Raw genomic sequence first — 20,332 nt, 5'->3', positions numbered from 1 at the left:
GTTGGAAAGGCTACGAACATCAACCGGTCATTATTTTCTTTCTTTCTCAGTTTTTTTTTTTTTTTTTTTTTTTTTTTTTTTTTTTTTTTTTTTTTTTTTTCTTTTCAAAATACATGCCAAAGGTTCCATCTATCAGGTTCAGCAAATCAGATTAACTAGGCCAAGGTCAAGGTCAATCAAGTTGCATGCCTCACAGTTAAGTTTCCAATATGCATATGTGCATTGTGAAGCTTAAAAGAGTGTCAAATCCAGCAAGAATCTAATTGAGACATTTATACAGACTAATTTGAATCCACATGATCATTTCAACTCAAATTTTTCTTTATTTTCAAAAATGTCAATAACTTCTATACACAAGGTATTAAACATATGCTTCATCCCCGACAAGTTCAAATCATACTATCATTGCTTAGCAAAAATGTGAAACCAAAAATGTCCTATTGCACCCCCAAACTTGAATGTCACATTATCCTCAATGTGTGAAGACAAGCGAAACAAAATAAGAGCAAAGAAGGTAAAAGAACAATATTACCAAGTGGAGTGACGAATGCAAAAATATCCATCGATGTGAATGCGCAAACGCGTCCCCCAAACTTGGATAGAAAGACCTGTCAAAACATAACTACTATACACAAGTAAAAGCATAGGCTTTTAAGAAAAATCAAAACAGAAATAAAAACAGTCACATGAATTAGATGGCAAGATAAAAATCTAAACAAAACCCAAAAATTTATGTATTTATTTATTTATTTAGTATATATATATATATATATATATATACATATATATATATATATTTTTTTATGAAGAGCATGCATGAGGGTGGGCATGCATGGGGTTGCCGAGAGTGTTGGGAGGTTGGTATGGTTAGTATGAGAGATGCCGAGATGGTTGAGGGTGGGTTGGGGGGGTTGCGGGTGGAGTTGGTTTGAGTTGGTTGGTCGTGAGGGTGGGTTTGGAAGTGGGTTGGTTGCAGTAGGCTCATGCATGGTGCATGTCGGTTACATGGAAGTGGGTTGTGAGATGATGTGGTCGAGCATGGTGGTTGAGGAGTTGTGCGTGGGGAGTGACCGAGAGGAGAGGTTTGATGATTTGCATGGGTGTCGTGGAGTTGGTTGCTGTGAGATTGTGGGGGCTTGGGGTGTTGCAGCAGGTTGGGTTGAGAGAGAGAGAAGAGCATGGTTAGTTGAGAGGGGTGCAGGTTATGCATGAAGGTGGCCGAGAGTGTGTAATGGGTTTATGATGGATGCCGAGATGGAGTGATGCATGAGGTGAGAGAAGGTGAATGTTGGGATGTTGGTTGTTGAAGTTGGGTTTCTTGGTTGAGAGAAGGGGGTGGAGTTGGTGATGTGGGTGTGTTGCCTGGTGGTGTGAGGATGAGGGATGGTGGTGGGTTTGGTTCGAGGTTTTGGAGGTTGATGGAGTTGGTTTGGGGAGAGAGATAGATGCCGAGAGGGGTGTTAGAGGTTTGGAGGTGGTTGGAGGTTGATTGGTTTGCATGGGAAGCCGAGAGATGATGGTGTTGTGAGTGAAGTAGAGGTTACAGCGAGTGCTCGAAGTGAAGGCAGTGGTTGTTGTTGGTTGGGTTGGTTTGGTTTGCAGGTTGGTGAGGGGTTGGTTGCAGGAGGCATGGTTTATGGTTTATGGTTTGCATGGTTGGTGGGTTGATTCATGGTGAATGGTTTAGGTTACAGGAGAGAGAGGAAGGTTAAAGGTGAGTAGGTTCATGGTGTGCCGAGGAGTGGTAGTTGTGAGCACTCAGCAGCTTTGGGTTTCAGCTTCGAGCACTCGAAATCCAGTCTTCGAGTGCTCGAAATCATGGCAGTAGCTGCGAGATGTTGGGCTGAAAATTTGGAGCAATCTAAATGGGAAGCTAGAGTGCGCTAAATGAAGGCAGTGAGCTTGGGATTGATGGTTCACATTTAGAGCACTCCAAATGGGAGCTAGAGTGCTCTAAATGAAGGCAGTAGGCTCATTTTGTCTTGGTTAAAGCCTTGGAGCACTCGGCAGTGAGCATTGAGGTTGAGAGATGAATTTTTGCATGCATTGTAACATTATGTGCTTCATTCTTATGCATTGTGAATGTGAATATGATCAACTGAGAGCTGAAGAATTGATAAAGCCTTGCAATATGCTTCCAAATCAATGCATGGATAGAATAGTTTCACCTTGCATGCATGGATAGAAAGTGAAACTTGGCACGGAAAATTATGAAACTTGGCACATTATTCTAATGCAATGCATGGAAAATTTTGAAAATTTTTCAGACTGAGCAATTTTTCTCCAATGCTTGGATGAATTTAGGAGAAAAGAAAAAAAAAATTGAAATTGCACATCATCTCAAATGCATGGAAATTTTTTTAAAACTTAGCAACTCCATTTTAATTCAATGCATGGAAAAATTTAAACTTTGCACTTCATCTCAAATGCATGGATGAAATTTGGGAAAATTTTGAGACCTTGCAACTACTCTCTACTGCATGAATGAATTTAAGAAACTTTTCAAACTTTCGCAACATCACACAAATGCATGGATGATTTTGAGGAACCATGATCCAATAATGCATTGAAGATGAGAGGCTATGCATGTGAGTGCCATGTCGAAAGTCCGAGAAAATTGTCTGATAGAGCCGAAAACTTGCGGGAATGAAAACAGGAGTTGAGAAGGTCTAATAAGCCGGTCTAAAATTATGAAACACAATTGAAGAGCATTCCAGAAAAATCAATATTTTTGGCTTTTCGAAACCATTTCCTGGAAAATTTCAAGGCTCAGGCAATTGAAAGGAGGGAAGCTTGGAAATTGAAAGAATTTATTCCCTTGCTTTGCTAAATTTAATGTCGATAGCTAGACGAAGTTAGAGCAGGCACTGATCCTCAAAAATCTCGATAGCTAGACACATCGAGATCAGGTTAGTCCTCCTTACCCTATACCATGTCTCTCTAGAGATTCAAATGTCCCCAGATAGGATAATTCTTTTAAAAGCAGAGGAGGAAGAGCTTGAAGACAAAAGTGGAAAAGAGGTAACGGAAAGACCTCAACCCACTCTTCATCCTCAATGAAGAACTTTTAATTATTTAGGGGTTGATTTGGATGAGGGAAAGGTGGATTAAGTGAGGGCACACCTAGCAAAGGTTTTTGAAGGGTCATATTGAGCATGGGAATGCTCGATAACTTATCCTTCAAAATTTCAACATCCTCCTCACACTTATCCGGCGGTTCGGGCTCAACAACTTGAGATAACTCAAGTGAGGGAATGGGATGAGATGCAAGCTCCCAAGAAACAGATACATTTGATGTTGACAAAGGAAGAGCATGAATAAGAGGATATCAAGCAAAGAATTGACCTCGCAAACAGAATTGGCAACATCAAAATCCTCATAATTAAAATGAGCTAAGCATGTTTTTAGAGGATCCTCCATTAAAGGAGGTGCATCAAGCAATGGATTATGTAGGGGCTATGCTGGATTTTTATAGGATACAATCTCATCATCATTAATTTCCTCATTTTGAACCACAAATTCTTTAATTTTTTGTGTGGCTATAATTTGATCTTCACCTACTATTTCTTCATTTTCACATGCGGTAACCACTTGAACATTCTCGTGATGAAAATTACTAGAAGTAAACTCATCATTCATAGAATTCTCTTTTGGATTGACCACAAGTTCAATTGGAAATTCTTCTTCCTTTTCCTGATTTAGAACATCAACCATTTGTTGAATTTGGGCTATTTGGTCATCTAAATCAACTCTAGATTGGGAATGAGAATAGGCGGTGGATTGCATGCTAACAATGTCATCCAACATTTGCTTGTTGGACTCCATCATTTGCGTATGCATAGACTCTATCATTTGTTCGTTGGCAGCTATTAACTCATCCAATGAAGACGGTAGAAAAGGAGAAGAAGAGGGCTGGAAATAATGATCATTGGGTTGAAAATTGGAGTGAAAATGTTGCCCAAGAGATTGTGGGGCTGAATTTCCTATGTCAAGCCACAAGAAGTTTTGATGATCTCCTGAACCTGAGTTATAACCATTGAAGTATGGATCACTACCCGATTCAGAGAAATTTGCATTTGGTTGCTCTAGATTAAAATCCAAGAATTATCTCGTTGGAAGACAATCTCTTGTATGATGTGTATTACTAGAGCAAAAAGCACAAAACACATGTGGTGTGTAGAATTGAGTTGGGAGATAATTATTCTCCATCTAGGAGTTAAATATCAACAACACACAACATAATCAACACAACAATTCTTTATCATTAACTCCACATACAATGATATTCCCTTTTTCCTCAATTATCAAGACAAAAATTAAAATGGCCACGACAAGGACCGATGCTTGGAATTGAAAATACACAATTGAAATAGCCTCGACAAGGGCTTGCAATTTAACTACTTCTAAGCTTAACACATGCATAATATCCACAATTCGAATCTAGAAGGTCAAGAGACTTACCTGGGGTCCTCTAGACTTACAATTTGCTAGCATTCCCACGGCGAGCTTCGAGTTCCTAGAATCTTACAACACTTAAAACATTGAGATGGTCAAAATACACAAGAAATATTCATAAGACACAATATTCACAATCAAACTAAAATTAACCCTTGAACTTTGGTCGCTAAACCGTTTGCAGTCCCCGGCAACGGCGCCAAAAATTGATCGGTTGGTCAATTAAACATCAACCTTCGCAATAACACGAATCATTATAAAATAGGGCTATTGGTTGGGTAAGTCGAACCACTGGGACTACGCTAGTCTAAAGCAACCTAAATGTCTAGAATCATTCTTAGGATGATGAGGTGTAATAAAGAGTTGTTGATTGTTTGTCACTTATACTATGAATTGAAATATGCATTAATGAAAAACTTGCAAGAATTTAAGAGATGAAAGACAAGTAAAGAAGACTAAGGAAGTGAATCCACCTCCATCCCTATACACATGCTAGATTAGACCTAAATTAGGGGAAAAACAACATATGATGGTCAAGAACTACATAGCAACACATAGTTGCCATGTAAGTAATCAAGAGGTATATTAGGTCTCAAACAAGTATAATCCATCAAAAGGGTAAACATGTTTAGACTACCTAACTAAGGTGTAGCTTATACACATTTACTTAAATGAAAGACTATCAAATTCTTGACAAAATGATGAAGAACATGGAGCTAGAGATTAAGCATACACCATCAAAGGATTTCCTAAGCGATGGTCTATCAAAGTCACCTATCAACATGCCATTCAATCATTTCATAACCTTGTTTCCATTCTCACCATGTAAACTCAAGCAAAAAGATTAATACAAGACGTCACCTAACATAAGATAATGAGCTTGAAGAAATCATCCATACATAAATAAACATTCATTACACCAAATGAAGTGCTCTTAGCTATGAAAAAGACCATAAATATACATTGCAATCCCCCAATATAGACTACCCTAGGACATGCTTACAAGGGAGGGACTTCATCACCTCCCTAGAGAAAGAGTTAGTTACCCATTGCTAAGCTAGAAGAAGGAAGAAGCTCCATCCAAGACTCCATTTTCGTGCTCCTTCCTTTGCTTGAAGAACTCCTCCCTTTTTTTCTCTCTTCTCTCTCTTCTATCTTGTAAAATGAAGCTTAGCTAAGATATGTGTGGCTCCCCTCCTTTGTAGACATCTTATCCACCCAAAAAGGCCACCAACCAACATCACCAACCAACCATTAAAGAGGAAAATTAGAATTGAGGAACCCAAGATGCAAGTGGCTGAAAATGGGCCATTTCCGGATGCAATTCTGCCCCAATTTAGAGCACTCGCAATAAGGGCTCGAGCACTCGAAATTGGAGCAGAATGCTCCATTCTTGCCTTGCTTTGCCCAGACCTACTTTGGTAAAATAGCCATGACTTTGGGCTCCAAACTCTGAATGATGAACCGTTTGAAGATTTGGAAAGCTAATTCAGAGATCTAAAAACTTTATGTTTTGGTAGAGATCCAATTCTCAAGTCTGTTTGGTCGAAATTGAAGAACAAGGAAGAACTTCATTGCTGCCAGGCAGTTCTGAGCACCTATGATAAGAAGATCATAACTCTCTGCTCCGAACTCCGAATGATGAACCACTTAAAGATTTGGAAATCTGATTCAGAGATCTAAATATGTCATGTTATGATGAAAGTCCATTTCTCAAGTTTTCAAGGTCAAAATGGCGAGCAAAATTCAGGATCCACTTCTGCCAGAAATTCAGCCTTGTGCCTTTTGATGGCCAAAACTCCACAAAGCATCCTTCTTGCTTCTTTTTGGCCAATGGACCTGAAAATATACAAAAACATGCAAATGAAAGTAATCTACATAATATAAGCAAACAATGGACTTAAATAATGCAATTAAGGGCGCTTGAATATGCAATATTCGGCGCTTATCACATACAATGCTTAAGCTTCAAGAACGGATGCTCGAGCTTTAGGGATCATGCTTGAGCATCAGGAACCAATGCTCGAACAATACTTGGTGGATGCTCGAGCTTCAGCGAATGGTGCTCGATCATCACATTAACTCTTAGCGAATTTTCTTTAACTATTTTCCGAAGCGTCTTTTCCTTTTAACATTGCTCGATCAAAGCTTCTTGGGCTCGATCACTAGGTACCATGCTCGAGCATCTGGGGCTCAATGTTCGAGCATCAAGGGATGATGCTCGATCCTCTATTAATAGTGCTTGATCATGGAAGTGATGCACGAGACCTGGGAGTATAGCCTTCAATTCAAAATTAACTCATTAATTTCTGACCCCTCATGCTCGAGCTTCAGGGTCAAGGCTCGAGCACCTTTGGTTAAGGCTCGAGCACCCTTGCAGTAAGGCTCGAGCATCTTTGCAGTAAGGCTCGAGCATCAAGGTACTGATGCTTAAGCATTTGGCCTTGTTGACTTTTCTTCTTTTCTTTGTTGTAATGCTCGAACCTCAACACTTGCGCTCGAGCTCTAAGGCTTCAATTGCTTCAAACTTCACCAATGTAACTCTCGGCTTGCTTTGAATGATCGACAACGACTTAGTAAGCTTCGATATCAGTATAACGTCTTAGTTTTAATCATTTATCTGGGAAAGTACCTGAAACACACATTAAGCATAAATTAGTCTAATAATGGATAGAAGTATCACTTTATGCCCTAATATATATGTACTTAGGGGCTCGAATATGCATATATTCAACGTTCATCACACCCCCAAACTTACATATTGCTAGTCCCTTAGCAATACATAACTAAAAAACCACTTTCGTAGGAATCACGGTTGCCTTTGGCTTATACAACAAGCTTTTAAACCCCTAAGTTACCCCTAGTGGACGAGTTGTAGTCTCGTGAGGGTTTCCAGTGAAGATACCCACAAACTTCTCACATCAATGCCTTTAATGCACAGTAAGCTTATTTAAGTCTGTTTTCAAATTATATCATCCTATAATTCATTCATCAGTCAAATACAACACGTATATCAATCATGTAATTAGAAGAACTTTCAACTTCCAATCTCATTTAAGTAACCATAGTCCCCACATATCAGTTCAATCATTTATTCAACAATTTTCATCTTTAAAGATGCTTTTTGAAAGTGATCCTGCAATTTATAGTGTGGCTTACTGTCCATACTTGCGTTTATTCCTTGTCGTTCCTCAATTCACAAGCAGACTCTTTTAATTCCAACTCCCAAGGCATTTTTATTATATTGTTTTTTTCTTTTTAGTATGCATTTTTTTTCAAAAAAGATACTTGTGAAATGTCCAGGTTTATTAAACTTTCTAAATTACCCTTGTAGCAAACTTTCAGCCAATGACTCCCAGACCAAATGATCTTATGACATTAAGTATTAAAACAGCCCTAAGGACTTAATTATTCAAGTAATTTAGGCAACCTAAACCCTTTATGTAACAAGCTTTCAGCCAGTAACTCCCAGACCAGATGATCTTAGGGCATTAGGTGTTAGAACACACCCTTAAGGACTTAATCACTCTAGCAATCTAAGTACAAACCTGAACTTGATCCTTTTCTACTTTTCATTCATTTTCTTTTTCTTCTTTTTATTTTTCATTCACATTGGTGAACATTTTTTCTTTTTGTTGCATACATACCAATTTTTCTTTATTTTTTTTTCTAATTTATGCCTTAGTCATCAACACTATTAAATCTACCTGATCATTTCATTCTAACTCAAAATAAAACAACACTTTCAATTTCTACCCCACAGACTTCATGCAAGTGTGAATATTGTGCATAGTGTAGCATCTCAGAGATCAGCATCATTAAACAATAATTATCCTACCAACTGATTTCAAAAAATTTCAAGGACTCCTTTTCACAATAATTTAGCATACAAACTACTTCTAACCAACTTCAGACTGCAAACAGAGTATAAAATCATCAACAGACTCAAACACAGGCTTATATCTGCAAAGCATATCCTTGTGTCAGCAAAAATTTATCGAGAATTGCAAAAATTCAAAAATGATAGCCTTATCCCCAAACTTAGAATGCACATTATCCTCAATGTATGAGAACAAACGAAAGATAGAAAGATATTACCAGACAAGCAGACCAGTAAAGATAGGACAAAATAATATATAGGTGAGTAAAAATGAATTTCCAACATCTCCTCCTTCGACATAGTGGTTCCTCAAAACCAGCCAAGGTTGATTTTATTCAAATCACCCCCAAACTTGATCTATAGTATCTGACAAAATCAATAAAATCTAACACACATCAGAGTATCAAGCATATGGAGTAAGCATAGAGTAATATTAGAATGCACAAAAATATCAACACAATGATAATATAATCAAAAAGCATGTATATATATCTGAAATCAGTACAATGCTTTGAAATAGAAAGACTTAGGGCAGCTATACATCATATAGAAAATAAATACAGCCTAAAAGAACTGCCCTAGTCAACAAAAATACAGAAAAGTCCTAAGAACTAATCAGTAGGTGGTGATGGTGGTGGAACTGAAGATGTAAAAGGATCAGACAGAGTGCGGCGCAATAACTCCTCAAGAATACTCTATTGTACGGTCAGCATCTGCCTCAGCACTGTTTGTCCATCCTGTAGCTCGGCCACCCTGGCCTATAAATCTCTAATCTCAGGTTGAGAAGAACTCTCGGGCTGGGCTATAGGAGCGGGTCTCCTCCTAACTTGTGGCCTAGAATCGAAGAGATATATCTCCTCATCCGTAGCCTCATCATTATCATTGTCGACCTCATCCTCATCTACAACTACCATCACCACGTCAGTAGGGTCGATACAAAGAATAGTAAGAGGGGGTGGATAAGGTAGAAAGTGCAGCACATATGGCACACCCCTCGCCTCGGCATCCCTACATCGTTGATCCTCCCGGATCTTATCATCAATACCCTACTCTAGCTTCATCTCCTTAGGCATATGCTCGAAGACGTTGTTCCACTGTGTGAAATGGTACTAGGTGAAGACAGTAACATCATCCTCATTCGGGGGTATCAGAACCCCTGCAATCTCCATCAGGCATGTGACCAGCCTAAGAAAGTGAAGATGATGAATAGAAGGGCGTCGAACCTCTCCCATCTCCTCATATAGCCGGCGGAGCTGTACTAAAACTAACTAGGGAATAGACACCCAGTAGCCGACGTGGAATGCATAGGTCACATTCACCATCTCAGCACATTGCATTATCTTGTGTCCGATAGGGCGAGCATTGACCACTAAGGCCGTATCTAAAAACCAGAAATGTCTTAGAAGTTGGGACTTCTGGATCCTCTCTAAGTTAGAGGCATGCTGCCCTTGGCCCAAAGCACGGACCATCGCCTCCCAGGTCGTGCCCGGGGGAATCTGTGGGAATCTAGCCTGAGAGCGGTTGGGCACCTGTGATGGCAACCCATAGCCTAAGCAATAGTGTCATAGCTCACTGTCAGCTGTATGCCCTCAATAGTGGTTGCGAAGTGGTCCTCCACATCCTCCTCCTCATCTCTTGTATGGAATCACAAGGAGTGATAGAAAGCTCGCACCAGCATGGGGTAGAAAATCTAAGCTGGATGCCTCAAAAACCCAAAGAGCTGGCGAGTCTGTAGGGCCTCCATTGCCCAAAAAGTATCGCGGTGCCTTTGAAAATCCTCGATAACAGAATCTGTCTCACCACAGATCTTACTATACCGCCATAAATCATCTAATGCCATAGCCGACCTCCTAATAACTCTCTGCCTTGGCCGTCGCGGCATCTCTATAATCCAATAAAAATATCTAAGCTAAACCCCCAATTCTGTGCTCCAATGCTCGAGCCTTGGACTAGCTAATGCTCGAGCTTCAAGGTCCTGATGCTCGAGCCTTGTAACACCCCTAGTTTTCAAAAGGACAAAAATGGGAATTTAATTTTGCATTTTGGTTTTTATTTCATTTTTATTTAATTATATGACTGAGTTGTTTGAATTGATTGTTTTATTTGGGGAATTTTATTCTGTGTGTATTTGCTTAGTTGTTTAATTATTAGTTGTGTGTATTTAATTTAAATTGCTTAATTACTATTTATGTATGTTTAATTTAATTGTTGAATTGTTTATGTGTGATTTAATTTAATTATTTTATTAGTATGATTTAATTGATGTGTATTGTTGGTTAGTTTATATAATTTATTTGTCAATTATTTATTTAATTTTTGTTTACTTTATTTACAGTTATGCTTGGGTGACTCATTTGGTTTATATTTTAAATGGTCGAGGATATAGATTAGGGTTAGGGTTTTCTTTTATGGATAGTATTTAGCCGACTTGTAAATTAGTCAAAATTTAAGCAGGTTAAATATAGATTCAAGGCCTATATATATTGAACAAAATAAGTCTGCTATGGTTAGAAAACCGTATGCACGTTTTAGTTTTGAGAAGGCAAAATAGAGGAAAAAGGGGTAGTGACCAAAGGAGGAAGGGAATGTGTTAAGTTTGTCGGAATTTGCAGACGAAGGTTGAAGGTTTCAAACTGAAACCTAGAGGCAAGTTTCAGACTATCTCTTTCCTGTAAACTTGTGTTCTGTGCATTCTTTATAGTCTCCAGGGTTAATTCAACTTTAAAACTAATGGTTGATGCATGTGTAACAGACTGTAATTTGTTGTGTTTAAAGAACTGGAATTGGTTTTCTGCATACTGTGTTTGTGTATGAATTGAGACTTTTGTAAATTAATTTATACAGGAAGATGAAGAGTTTCTAGGACTTTAGGTACTTAGACGGAATGCTAGGAATGTAATTAAACTTTAAAATGATTATATATGCATAATGAACCAAGCTGAAATCTGTTTTTACGTTTTTATGTTTATGAAATTATTCTTTGCTTGAACTGCTGCGACAAGGATTTAGGCTACTGTAAACCAAATCCTAAGCGGATGTGAAGAGGTTCTAGGGCTGTATCGATGTAAATTGAACTCTAGGAAGTTTAAAAATCTGTATCAAAGGTGGTACGGATGGCTAGAATGGCGTCGGAAGTGAAGACGAAGGTCAGAGATGAAGGAGTAGGCTCTCAGGGAGAGAGAGCCGGCTCCCTAAATGAGGGAGCCGGCTCCCACGCAAGTAGATCCGGCTCTCCATGAGGGAGAGCCAGCTCTAGAAGATAAAGAGCCGGCTCCCATGGGGGGGAGCCGGCTCCCTTGAACAGTTACCCCTTCGGGGGTATTTTCGGCCTTTTCTTGCCTTTGGGCCTTAAACGAAATTTCTGGAAAATAAAAGGGGGTTCTAAATATTTAAAAATTTACCTATTAGAACCTTTAAACAATGGGTTTATGTTAGGTTTTGATTCCAAGGGGCATCATTAACATAAACAATAGTAATGTGTATGTTGTCCGGAAGAAAGGAAGGGAGATTGACAGGCGAGTTGTTTTAGCAAAATTTTAATAAACTGTTATAACGGATATTTCTGGGACTTTATATCAACAATGTCTAAGATATATTTAAGTTCCAAGAGGGTTGGTTAGGTTGTGGTTGTGGACATCGTGTAATTTAAATACATGGCTGTGTGCTGACAGGAGTGAAAAAGATTTTATTTGCTGGTTTGTTTTAACCAGTTTACATGAGTAGGTATAAAGTACCATTGGGGATTTACACAATGTGCAGTGAGACTTCTCAGTGTCCTACGATATCAGGTACAGGTTTTAGGATACAGGATTAAAAAGGGACGTCATGTGTTATAAACGTTAACTTGCATGCCGTCAGGGATTGAGGAGGTTTTCATTACTAGTCTCGGTTGTAATAATTTGAATGAACTAGTACGAGAGGATGGTTTGGGTTTCCTAGTATAATGTTACTCAGTTTATAATTCTGATAATCATTATATCATGCTATGAATGGTAATTGCTGAATTGATATAAATTCTTGTTCTGTCAATTATATGGAGATGAATGGATTAAATTGTTTATTGTTTTAACAATTTCAAAAGGAGTTTTCATTATAAATATAGTCATATACTGGATTCATAATAGGATCTTATCTATAATTGATTTCTATTACGTTTGGTTTTAGATGGATTGGATGTTTGAGTGACTCTGCATTGTACATGAATCATATGCATTATATGTACCAGTATGGGACGGTGACATATCAGGGATGGATTAGATCAAAATGCTAAGTCCTACCCCTTCATACATACGGAATGGATTAACTAAACAGTTAAATCCTACATGGATGCATGTCCTGTCAACTAAAACAGTTGAATCCTATGGACTATTATAGATATTGCCGAGCTATCTAGGATGTATCTGCGTATCGGGTTTATGTACGGATTGTAGTAGGATGGAACTTGCATGTGGGCCTGACCCACCTTTTTTTTTGAAGTGTTCGACAGTACCAGTCTTAGAGCTGGATCGTGTTGATGCGGATACAGACACTCACTCTTCCGGTTACATAGGATTTCCTTTATATTTTAAATTCTTGGTTTTTAATTCTGTAAATTTTTTCAAGGATTTGGGATTAAGGGTCCACTTGGTGGATTCCTAAGTTGTACGGTTTTAAATCATATTAATTTATTTATTTCAAGTTTGAGAATTCTTATGTTAGATTTCTTTCAGCGTATTATTAATTTGTTCTTAATTCAGTTTTATTTCTGCTTGTTTACATATTAATTATTTGGTATCCCTCGGATTTGTGCTCGGACTTGATCACCCGTGGCTCTAGAATCGAGGGGTATCATAGTTGGTATCAGAGCACTCCAGGTTCTAGTGTCCTTAGGAGTGTCTTTCGTTAGAAGGTCTTCCGCATTGTGACTCTTAAAAACTTAGAGCCGTATTAGGATTCGTAGTACTCTTTTACGGTTCATTAGGAGAAGCTCCTGATGTTAATTATATTCCATAATTATGGAATGGTTGACACTAGAAGGAGGATGGGGTCTGCGGCGATAGCAAATCAGACCGATGGAGTAGAGGAGTACGTTATCAAGTTCTCTATCAGAAGCAGAACTTGGGATTTAAGGTTTAGTTCCGGTTGGCACTACCTTTAGACGTATAAGCCAAGAAGAATTTAGGAGTGTGTTTTTGGTCAGCATATAAAGGGACCAACATGATTTCAGTTATTCTCATAAAGGAGACAACCGAGGAAAAAGAGTCCAAAGAGGATTCTAGTGGAGGAGATTTCAACATACCCAAGAAAGTGGGTATTGAATCTTGGAAATTAAGGATCACGCGAGAGTGATCTTGTTCGCTAATAATATAGTGAACGATACTTATATAGTTGGTGTGGATCGACCTACATATGGTTAGACTTTCGTTTTACCTTTAAAAGAGGTAGATAAAAGAGAACTCTTCAGGAGTTTAGGATAGGATGGAGTTCTTCTCAAAACGAAGCAATGATTTGATGTCACGTTCTGGGAAGTATAGGAAGTAGGTTGAGACGTTCTAAGTTGCCTTATAAAGCTACATTAGACGGTTTATATTACGCGTATAAGGAGCATGAAGGTTAAGCCTTTGGAATTTGCTTGGGCAAATAGATTTAGTTTGGAGCTATGGTTGGAGCTTATGTTTTGAGGTTGGTTGATTACCTCCGAAACTGGAAAAGAAGATTGTGAACCAATCAGGCATAGTTGATTTCTAAATGAGATTTTCTTTGCTAGGAGGAACGATGTTTTACGTGGGGTTCTATCATGATTTATTGTGTTTTATTGTGTGTGCTTTATGTGTTTCCTTTTCGTTATTAATTCAGGATCAGGATTACGGTTTCGTTGGGGACATAAATGAGTGATCCGTCAACTACCGTTTTGGAGGAATAGCGTTGAGTAGGCTAGGCTTTTGGGCACAGGGCCATAGGATTTGGTAGGTATATCTAAATTTTGCCAAACTTAGACATGCGTAGTTATAGTACGTTTTCAGGATTGGATAGGTAAACCAGTGGTTCGAGTCAAATGATAAAGAATCATTTGATAGACTGTAACGTTTATTGGAGGAAAAAACTTGGTTGAATATCTTCTCGGAAACTTTAAACGGGTGTTTCCATGTCAGCAGGAGGATTTTGGTACTGGTTTAGGTATTTGTAAGAACGTCACCAATTGAGGGTAGTAGACAGGATTAATTATTCGTCAGTCTATCCTTAATCAAGAATTTGGTTCCTAAGGGTGTGATCGAACATCTAAATATGGAAGCTGGTGTTACCAGACTAGGGATACTGTCGTTAGACAAATTGGGAGGAGGATGTAAAGACTGAGGTTCACAACTCTTAGTTCTTTAATTGGTCTCGGAGGAGACTTGATGCTTCGAAAAAGGAAGCAGATGTTTGGGAGGCAGGTAGGAGGAGGGACATAATGCTTTGTCGCAAAGTCTGATATCTAGTAAATAATCTAGATGGACCGTTAGAAATTATTAGATCCTTGTGGCCATTTCTCATGCTAAAGCGAGCCTGACAGAGTAGTTTCCATGGATGTAGATGAGAGATTGCTGATTCTACACAAGGGATAGGATTCTGGGTGACTAATACAATTAAATCAGCTTTGTGTTGTCTATTTTAGAACTGATAAAATATCAGTTCCTAAGAATAGCATGAATCACGGAATGGCTTAGATGGACAGGTGTGGTGATTCACATTTTGCATTAAGTTGCGTCTAGTGGAGGTGTGGGGAGAAGGCTGATTTTAGAAACCGCTAGGGTAATTAAACCTTCGGTGGTTATTTTGAAAGTCAGTTAAGTTTACGCATATGGAAATAATAACACTTGTTTTTACCAGGAAAATGGAGGCGATCAACTTGGAATGTTTGGGTTGACCCCATAGGAGGTAGTACCTTAATCCGATGAGTTTAGGGTACTGAAGGAGGTGTAGTAGTTGTCTTTCTACTTCTAAGAAGGTCGGAGTGACTGAGATGTAAAATTCCTAACTTTTGCAGTGTAGTCAAATGGATAGGAGTTACAACACGACATGCCAGGCTCGTTTTGGTGAGCCGGTACGGATAGGGACAAGTATATTACTTTCTCCAAGTGTCACTTGTTAACAAGGTGGAAAATTGAGGCTCGAATATCATTGGAGGTTTTAGCCACTTCCTATATCAACAGGGAAGTAGGACTAATCAGGAGGTAGATGGTTGGTAGAAAGGACCGACATTGTTTGGAATTTTAATTCCATATGGATTAAGAGTAGTGGATAGAGCAAGTTCGCTTGTGGACTACACTTTAGTGGAGTTTAATTTGGCATTTCTTATCAGTTGTACATTGCGCTGATAATGAAGTTATAGCATGTGGTTATTCAATATGGAAGATAACCGGTGCTATGTCAAAGGAGTTTTCTGAAGGTGTTGGAGCAACAACTATGCTTCGCATCTCTAGACGAGAAATTTGATCGCGATATTCTATTTGATCATGGCAAATATGCTTAGGATATACCTCCTAAGTGGGCATGGGTAATTAAAAGCGTTATTTAGCTTTTCAGATATTATCTGTGCTATTTTTAGCACAAGGAGGTTCGTGTGACAATGTTTGGGATTTTGGATAGTAGGTTGTGCCGATCTCTCACTAGTTGGTCTAGCATGGAAGCGAGGTTATCTGATAAAACCTTGACTTTATGTAAGGATACATCGGAGAAACATACTCTCTTTTGGTAATGAGTGCGCACAGTTTGGAGGCGACAGTCGGATTTTGTGGATAGTTGAACCCGTACATAGGAGTTCTCTATCAGGAAATGGTTGTTTTGGAGGAAGGTCAGTTTTCTGTATTACACTGCCTTTTCACGGATTTTGTTAATCAAGTTAGGCAGTTGTTTATATTATAGCTTTACCAACTTGTTAAGTGCTGGCTGCATAGGGATTTTATGTGTTTGTTCTATGGAACTTGAAGGAATATGGATCGTTACCTTCGCTAAATATGGGTATGATTGGATTGTTGATAGATATAACCTAGGAGTTGTACATTTATGCTATGTTCTTAAACATAAAAACTTAGTATATTGTTGGATATGTTGAAATTTGGTGGAGCTCGTCTAAAGGGGCTGTGCCACACGGAAACGGAAATGAATTTTGCACAGTAATAAATTTAGAGTTTCGTGAATTCCGAGGACGGAATTCCTTTTTTTAGGGGGGAAGAATGTAATACCCCTAGTTTTCAAAAGGACAAAATTGGGAATTTAATTTTGCATTTTGGTTTTTATTTCATTTTTATTTAATTATATGACTTAGTTGTTTGAATTGATTGTTTTATTTGGGGAATTTTATTTTATGTGTATTTGCTTAGTTGCTTAATTATTAGTTGTGTGTATTTAATTTAAATTGCTTAATTACTATTTATGTGTATTTAATTTAATTGTTGAATTGTTTATGTGTGATTTAATTTAATTATTTTATTAGTATGATTTAATTGATGTGTATTATTGGTTAGTTTATATAATTTATTTGTCAATTGTTTATTTAATTTTTGTTTGCTTTATTTACAGTTATGCTTGGGTGACTCATTTGGTTTATATTTTAAATGGTCGAGGATATAGATTAGGGTTAGGGTTTTCTTTTATGGATAGTATTTAGCCGACTTGTAAATTAGTCGAAATTTAAGTAGGTTAAATATAGAATGAAGGCCTATATATATTGAACAAAATAAGTCTACTAGGGTTAGAAAACCGTATGCACGTATTAGTTTTGAGAAGGCAAAACAGAGGAAAAAGGGGCAGTGACCAAAGGAGGAAGGGAATGTGTTAAGTTTGTCGGAATTTGCAGACGAAGGTTGAAGGTTTCAAACTGAAACCTAGAGGCAAGTTTCAGACTATCTCTTTCTTGTAAACTTGTGTTCTGTGCATTCTTTATAGTCTCCAGGGTTAATTCAAGTTTAAAACTAATGGTTGATGCATGTGTAACAGACTGTAATTTGTTGTGTTTAAAGAACTGGAATTGGTTTTCTGCATACTGTGTTTGTGTATGAATTGAGACTTTTGTAAATTAATTTATACAGGAAGATGAAGAGTTTCTAGGACTTTAGGAACTTAGACGGAATGCTAGGAATGTAATTAAACTTTAAAACGATTATTTATGCATAATGAACCAATCTGAAATCTGTTTTTACGTTTTTATGTTTCTGAAATTGTTCTTTGCTTGAACTGCTGCGACAAGGATTTAGGCTTCTGTAAATCAAATCCTAAGGGGATGTGAAGAGGTTCTAGGACTGTGTGGATGTAAATTGAACTCTAGGAAGTTTAAAAATTTGTATCAAAGGTGGGACGGATGGCTGGAATGGCGTCGGAAGCGAAGACGAAGGTCAGAGATGAAGGAGCAGGCTCTCAGGGAGATAGAGCCGGCTCCCTAAGTGTGGGAGCCGGCTCCCTAAGTGTGGGAGCCGGCTCCCAAGCAAGTAGAGCCGGCTCTCCATAAGGGAGAGCCGGCTCTAGAAGATAAAGAGCCAGCTCCCATGGGGGGGAGCCGGCTCCCTTGAACAGTTACCCCTTCGGGGGTATTTTCGGCATTTTTCTGCCTTTGGGCCTTAAACGAAATTTCTGGAAAATAAAAAGGGGTTCTAAATATTGAAAAATTTACCTATTAGAACCTTTAAACAATGGGTTTATGTTAGGGTTTGATTCCAAGGAGCATCATGAACATAAACAATAGTAATGTGTATGTTGTCCGGAAGAAAGGAAGGGAGATTGACAGGCGAGTTGTTTTAGCAAAATTTCAATAAACTGTTATAACGGATATTTCTGGGACTTTATATCAATAATGTCTAAGATATATTTAAGTTCCAAGAGGGTTGGTTAGGTTGTGGTTGTGGACATCGTGTAATTTAAATATATGGCTGTGTGCTGACAGGAGTGAAAGAGATTTTATTTGCTGGTTTGTTTTAACCAGTTTACATGAGTAGGTATAAAGTACCATTGGGGATTTTCACAATGTGCAGTGAGACTTCTCAGTGTCCTACGATATCAGGTACAGGTTTTAGGATACAGGATTAAAAAGGGACGTCATGTGTTATAAACGTTAACTTGCATGCCGTCAGGGATTGAGGAGGTTTTCATTACTAGTCTCAGTTGTAATAATTTGAATGAACTAGTATGAGAGGATGGTTTGGGTTTCCGTGTATAATGTTGCTCAGTTTATAATTCTGATAATCATTATATCATGCTATGAATGGTAATTGCTGAATTGATATAAATTCTTGTTCTGTCAATTATATGGAGATGAATGGATTAAATTGTTTATTGTTTTAACAATTTCAAAAGGAGTTTTCATTATAAATATAGTCATATACTGGATACATAATAGGATCTTGTCTATAATTGATTTCTATTATGTTTGGTTTTAGATGGATTGGATGTTTGAGTGATTCTGCATTATACATGAATCATATTCATTATATGTACCGGTATGGGACGGTGACATATCAGGGATGGATTAGATCAAAATGCTAAGTCCTACCCCTTCATACATACGGAATGGATTAACTAAACAGTTAAATCCTACTTGGATGCATGTCCTGTCAACTAAAACAGTTGAACGACATAACAGATGTTTGTTTTATCTTTTTGCATTATGAAGGAATTTTTATATAAATTTATGGTACCGTGATACGAGCTTGAGTCTCCTGATCACGGTTAAGGTGCGTATGTCGTAAAGGTTGAGTAGTTGGATATAGCTAATGTTCCTTGGTATGTTTAGGTACTTGGCCGCTGGAAAGCGTGTTTTATATGTCACCTTCTACCCAGGCTGAGCTATGTTATAAGCTAGTGAGCATCCTATAGTGTGTATTTATATATCTATGGACTATTGTAGATATTGCCGAGCTATCTAGGATGTATCTGCGTATCGGGTTTATGTACGGATTATAGTAGGATGGAACTTGCATGTGGGCCTGACCCACCTTTTTTTTTCAGATGTTCGACAGTACCAATCTTAGAGCTGGATCGTGTTGATGCGGATACAAACACTCACTCTTCCGGTTACATAGGATTTCCTTTCTATTTTAAATTTTGGTTTTTAATTCTGTAAATTTTTTTAAGGATTTGGGATTAGGGGTCCACTAGGTGGATTCCCTAGTTGTACGGTTTTAAATCATATTAATTTATTTATTTCAAGTTTGAGGATTCTTATGTTAGATTTCTTTCAGCGTATTATTAATTTGTTCTTAATTCAGTTTTATTTCTGCTTGTGTACATATTAATTGTTTGGTATCCCTCGGATCTATGTTTTGACTTGATCACCCGTGGCTCTAGAATCGAGGGGTATCACAAGCCTGCTGCAAGCAATTACTCGAGCCTCAATCTGGAGGCTCGAGCTTCTAGGTTTCCAACGAAGCAAATCCTCTCCCAAATCTTCTATAACTGATCCCAACTACTCCAAATCGATCCCCACCCTTCTCCTCAATCACCTAAGAACCCTAAATTTCGATAAACTTCTCCTCAAATACCCCAAATCCTCCTCACCAGTGTTCTTCAAATCCACTTGAGATTTGGAATTTCTACGAGTTAAGATTATAGATTTTAACATTAAATTGAAGTGCATGAATTCACAAGGAAAGTTTTGATTAGGTTTAAGCATCAATTGGAGATGAAATTAGGGTATATATATAAATAATATATACATATATATATACATATATACATATCTATATAAAACTAAGAGGAAAAAAGAAATCCATACCTTTTTAACGAAGATTGATACCCTAAAACAATGTGAAACAGGAATTTGACGAGCTTTGAGAGATCTGGAACGAAGAGGAGGCACAAATGGGCAAAGGAACGAGGGTTTGAGTCTGTGGCTCGAGGGTTTCTTTTATTTCATCGTACCAAGGCTCGAGCATCAATTGGGATGCTCGAGCAAGGCTGCTAAAAACCCTAGATCTTACGATGATGAATGCTCGAGCTTTAGGCATGGATGCTCGAGCATTGTACTACTGATGCTCGAGCATGAAG

The sequence above is a fragment of the Cornus florida genome, unplaced genomic scaffold, assembly GCF_030987335.1.
Source record: "Cornus florida cultivar Cherokee Brave unplaced genomic scaffold, ASM3098733v1 CherokeeBrave_3.0.0_Hap2_Chr05, whole genome shotgun sequence".
Classification (NCBI taxonomy): Eukaryota; Viridiplantae; Streptophyta; class Magnoliopsida; order Cornales; family Cornaceae; genus Cornus; species Cornus florida.
This window is presented reverse-complemented; position numbering follows the sequence as displayed.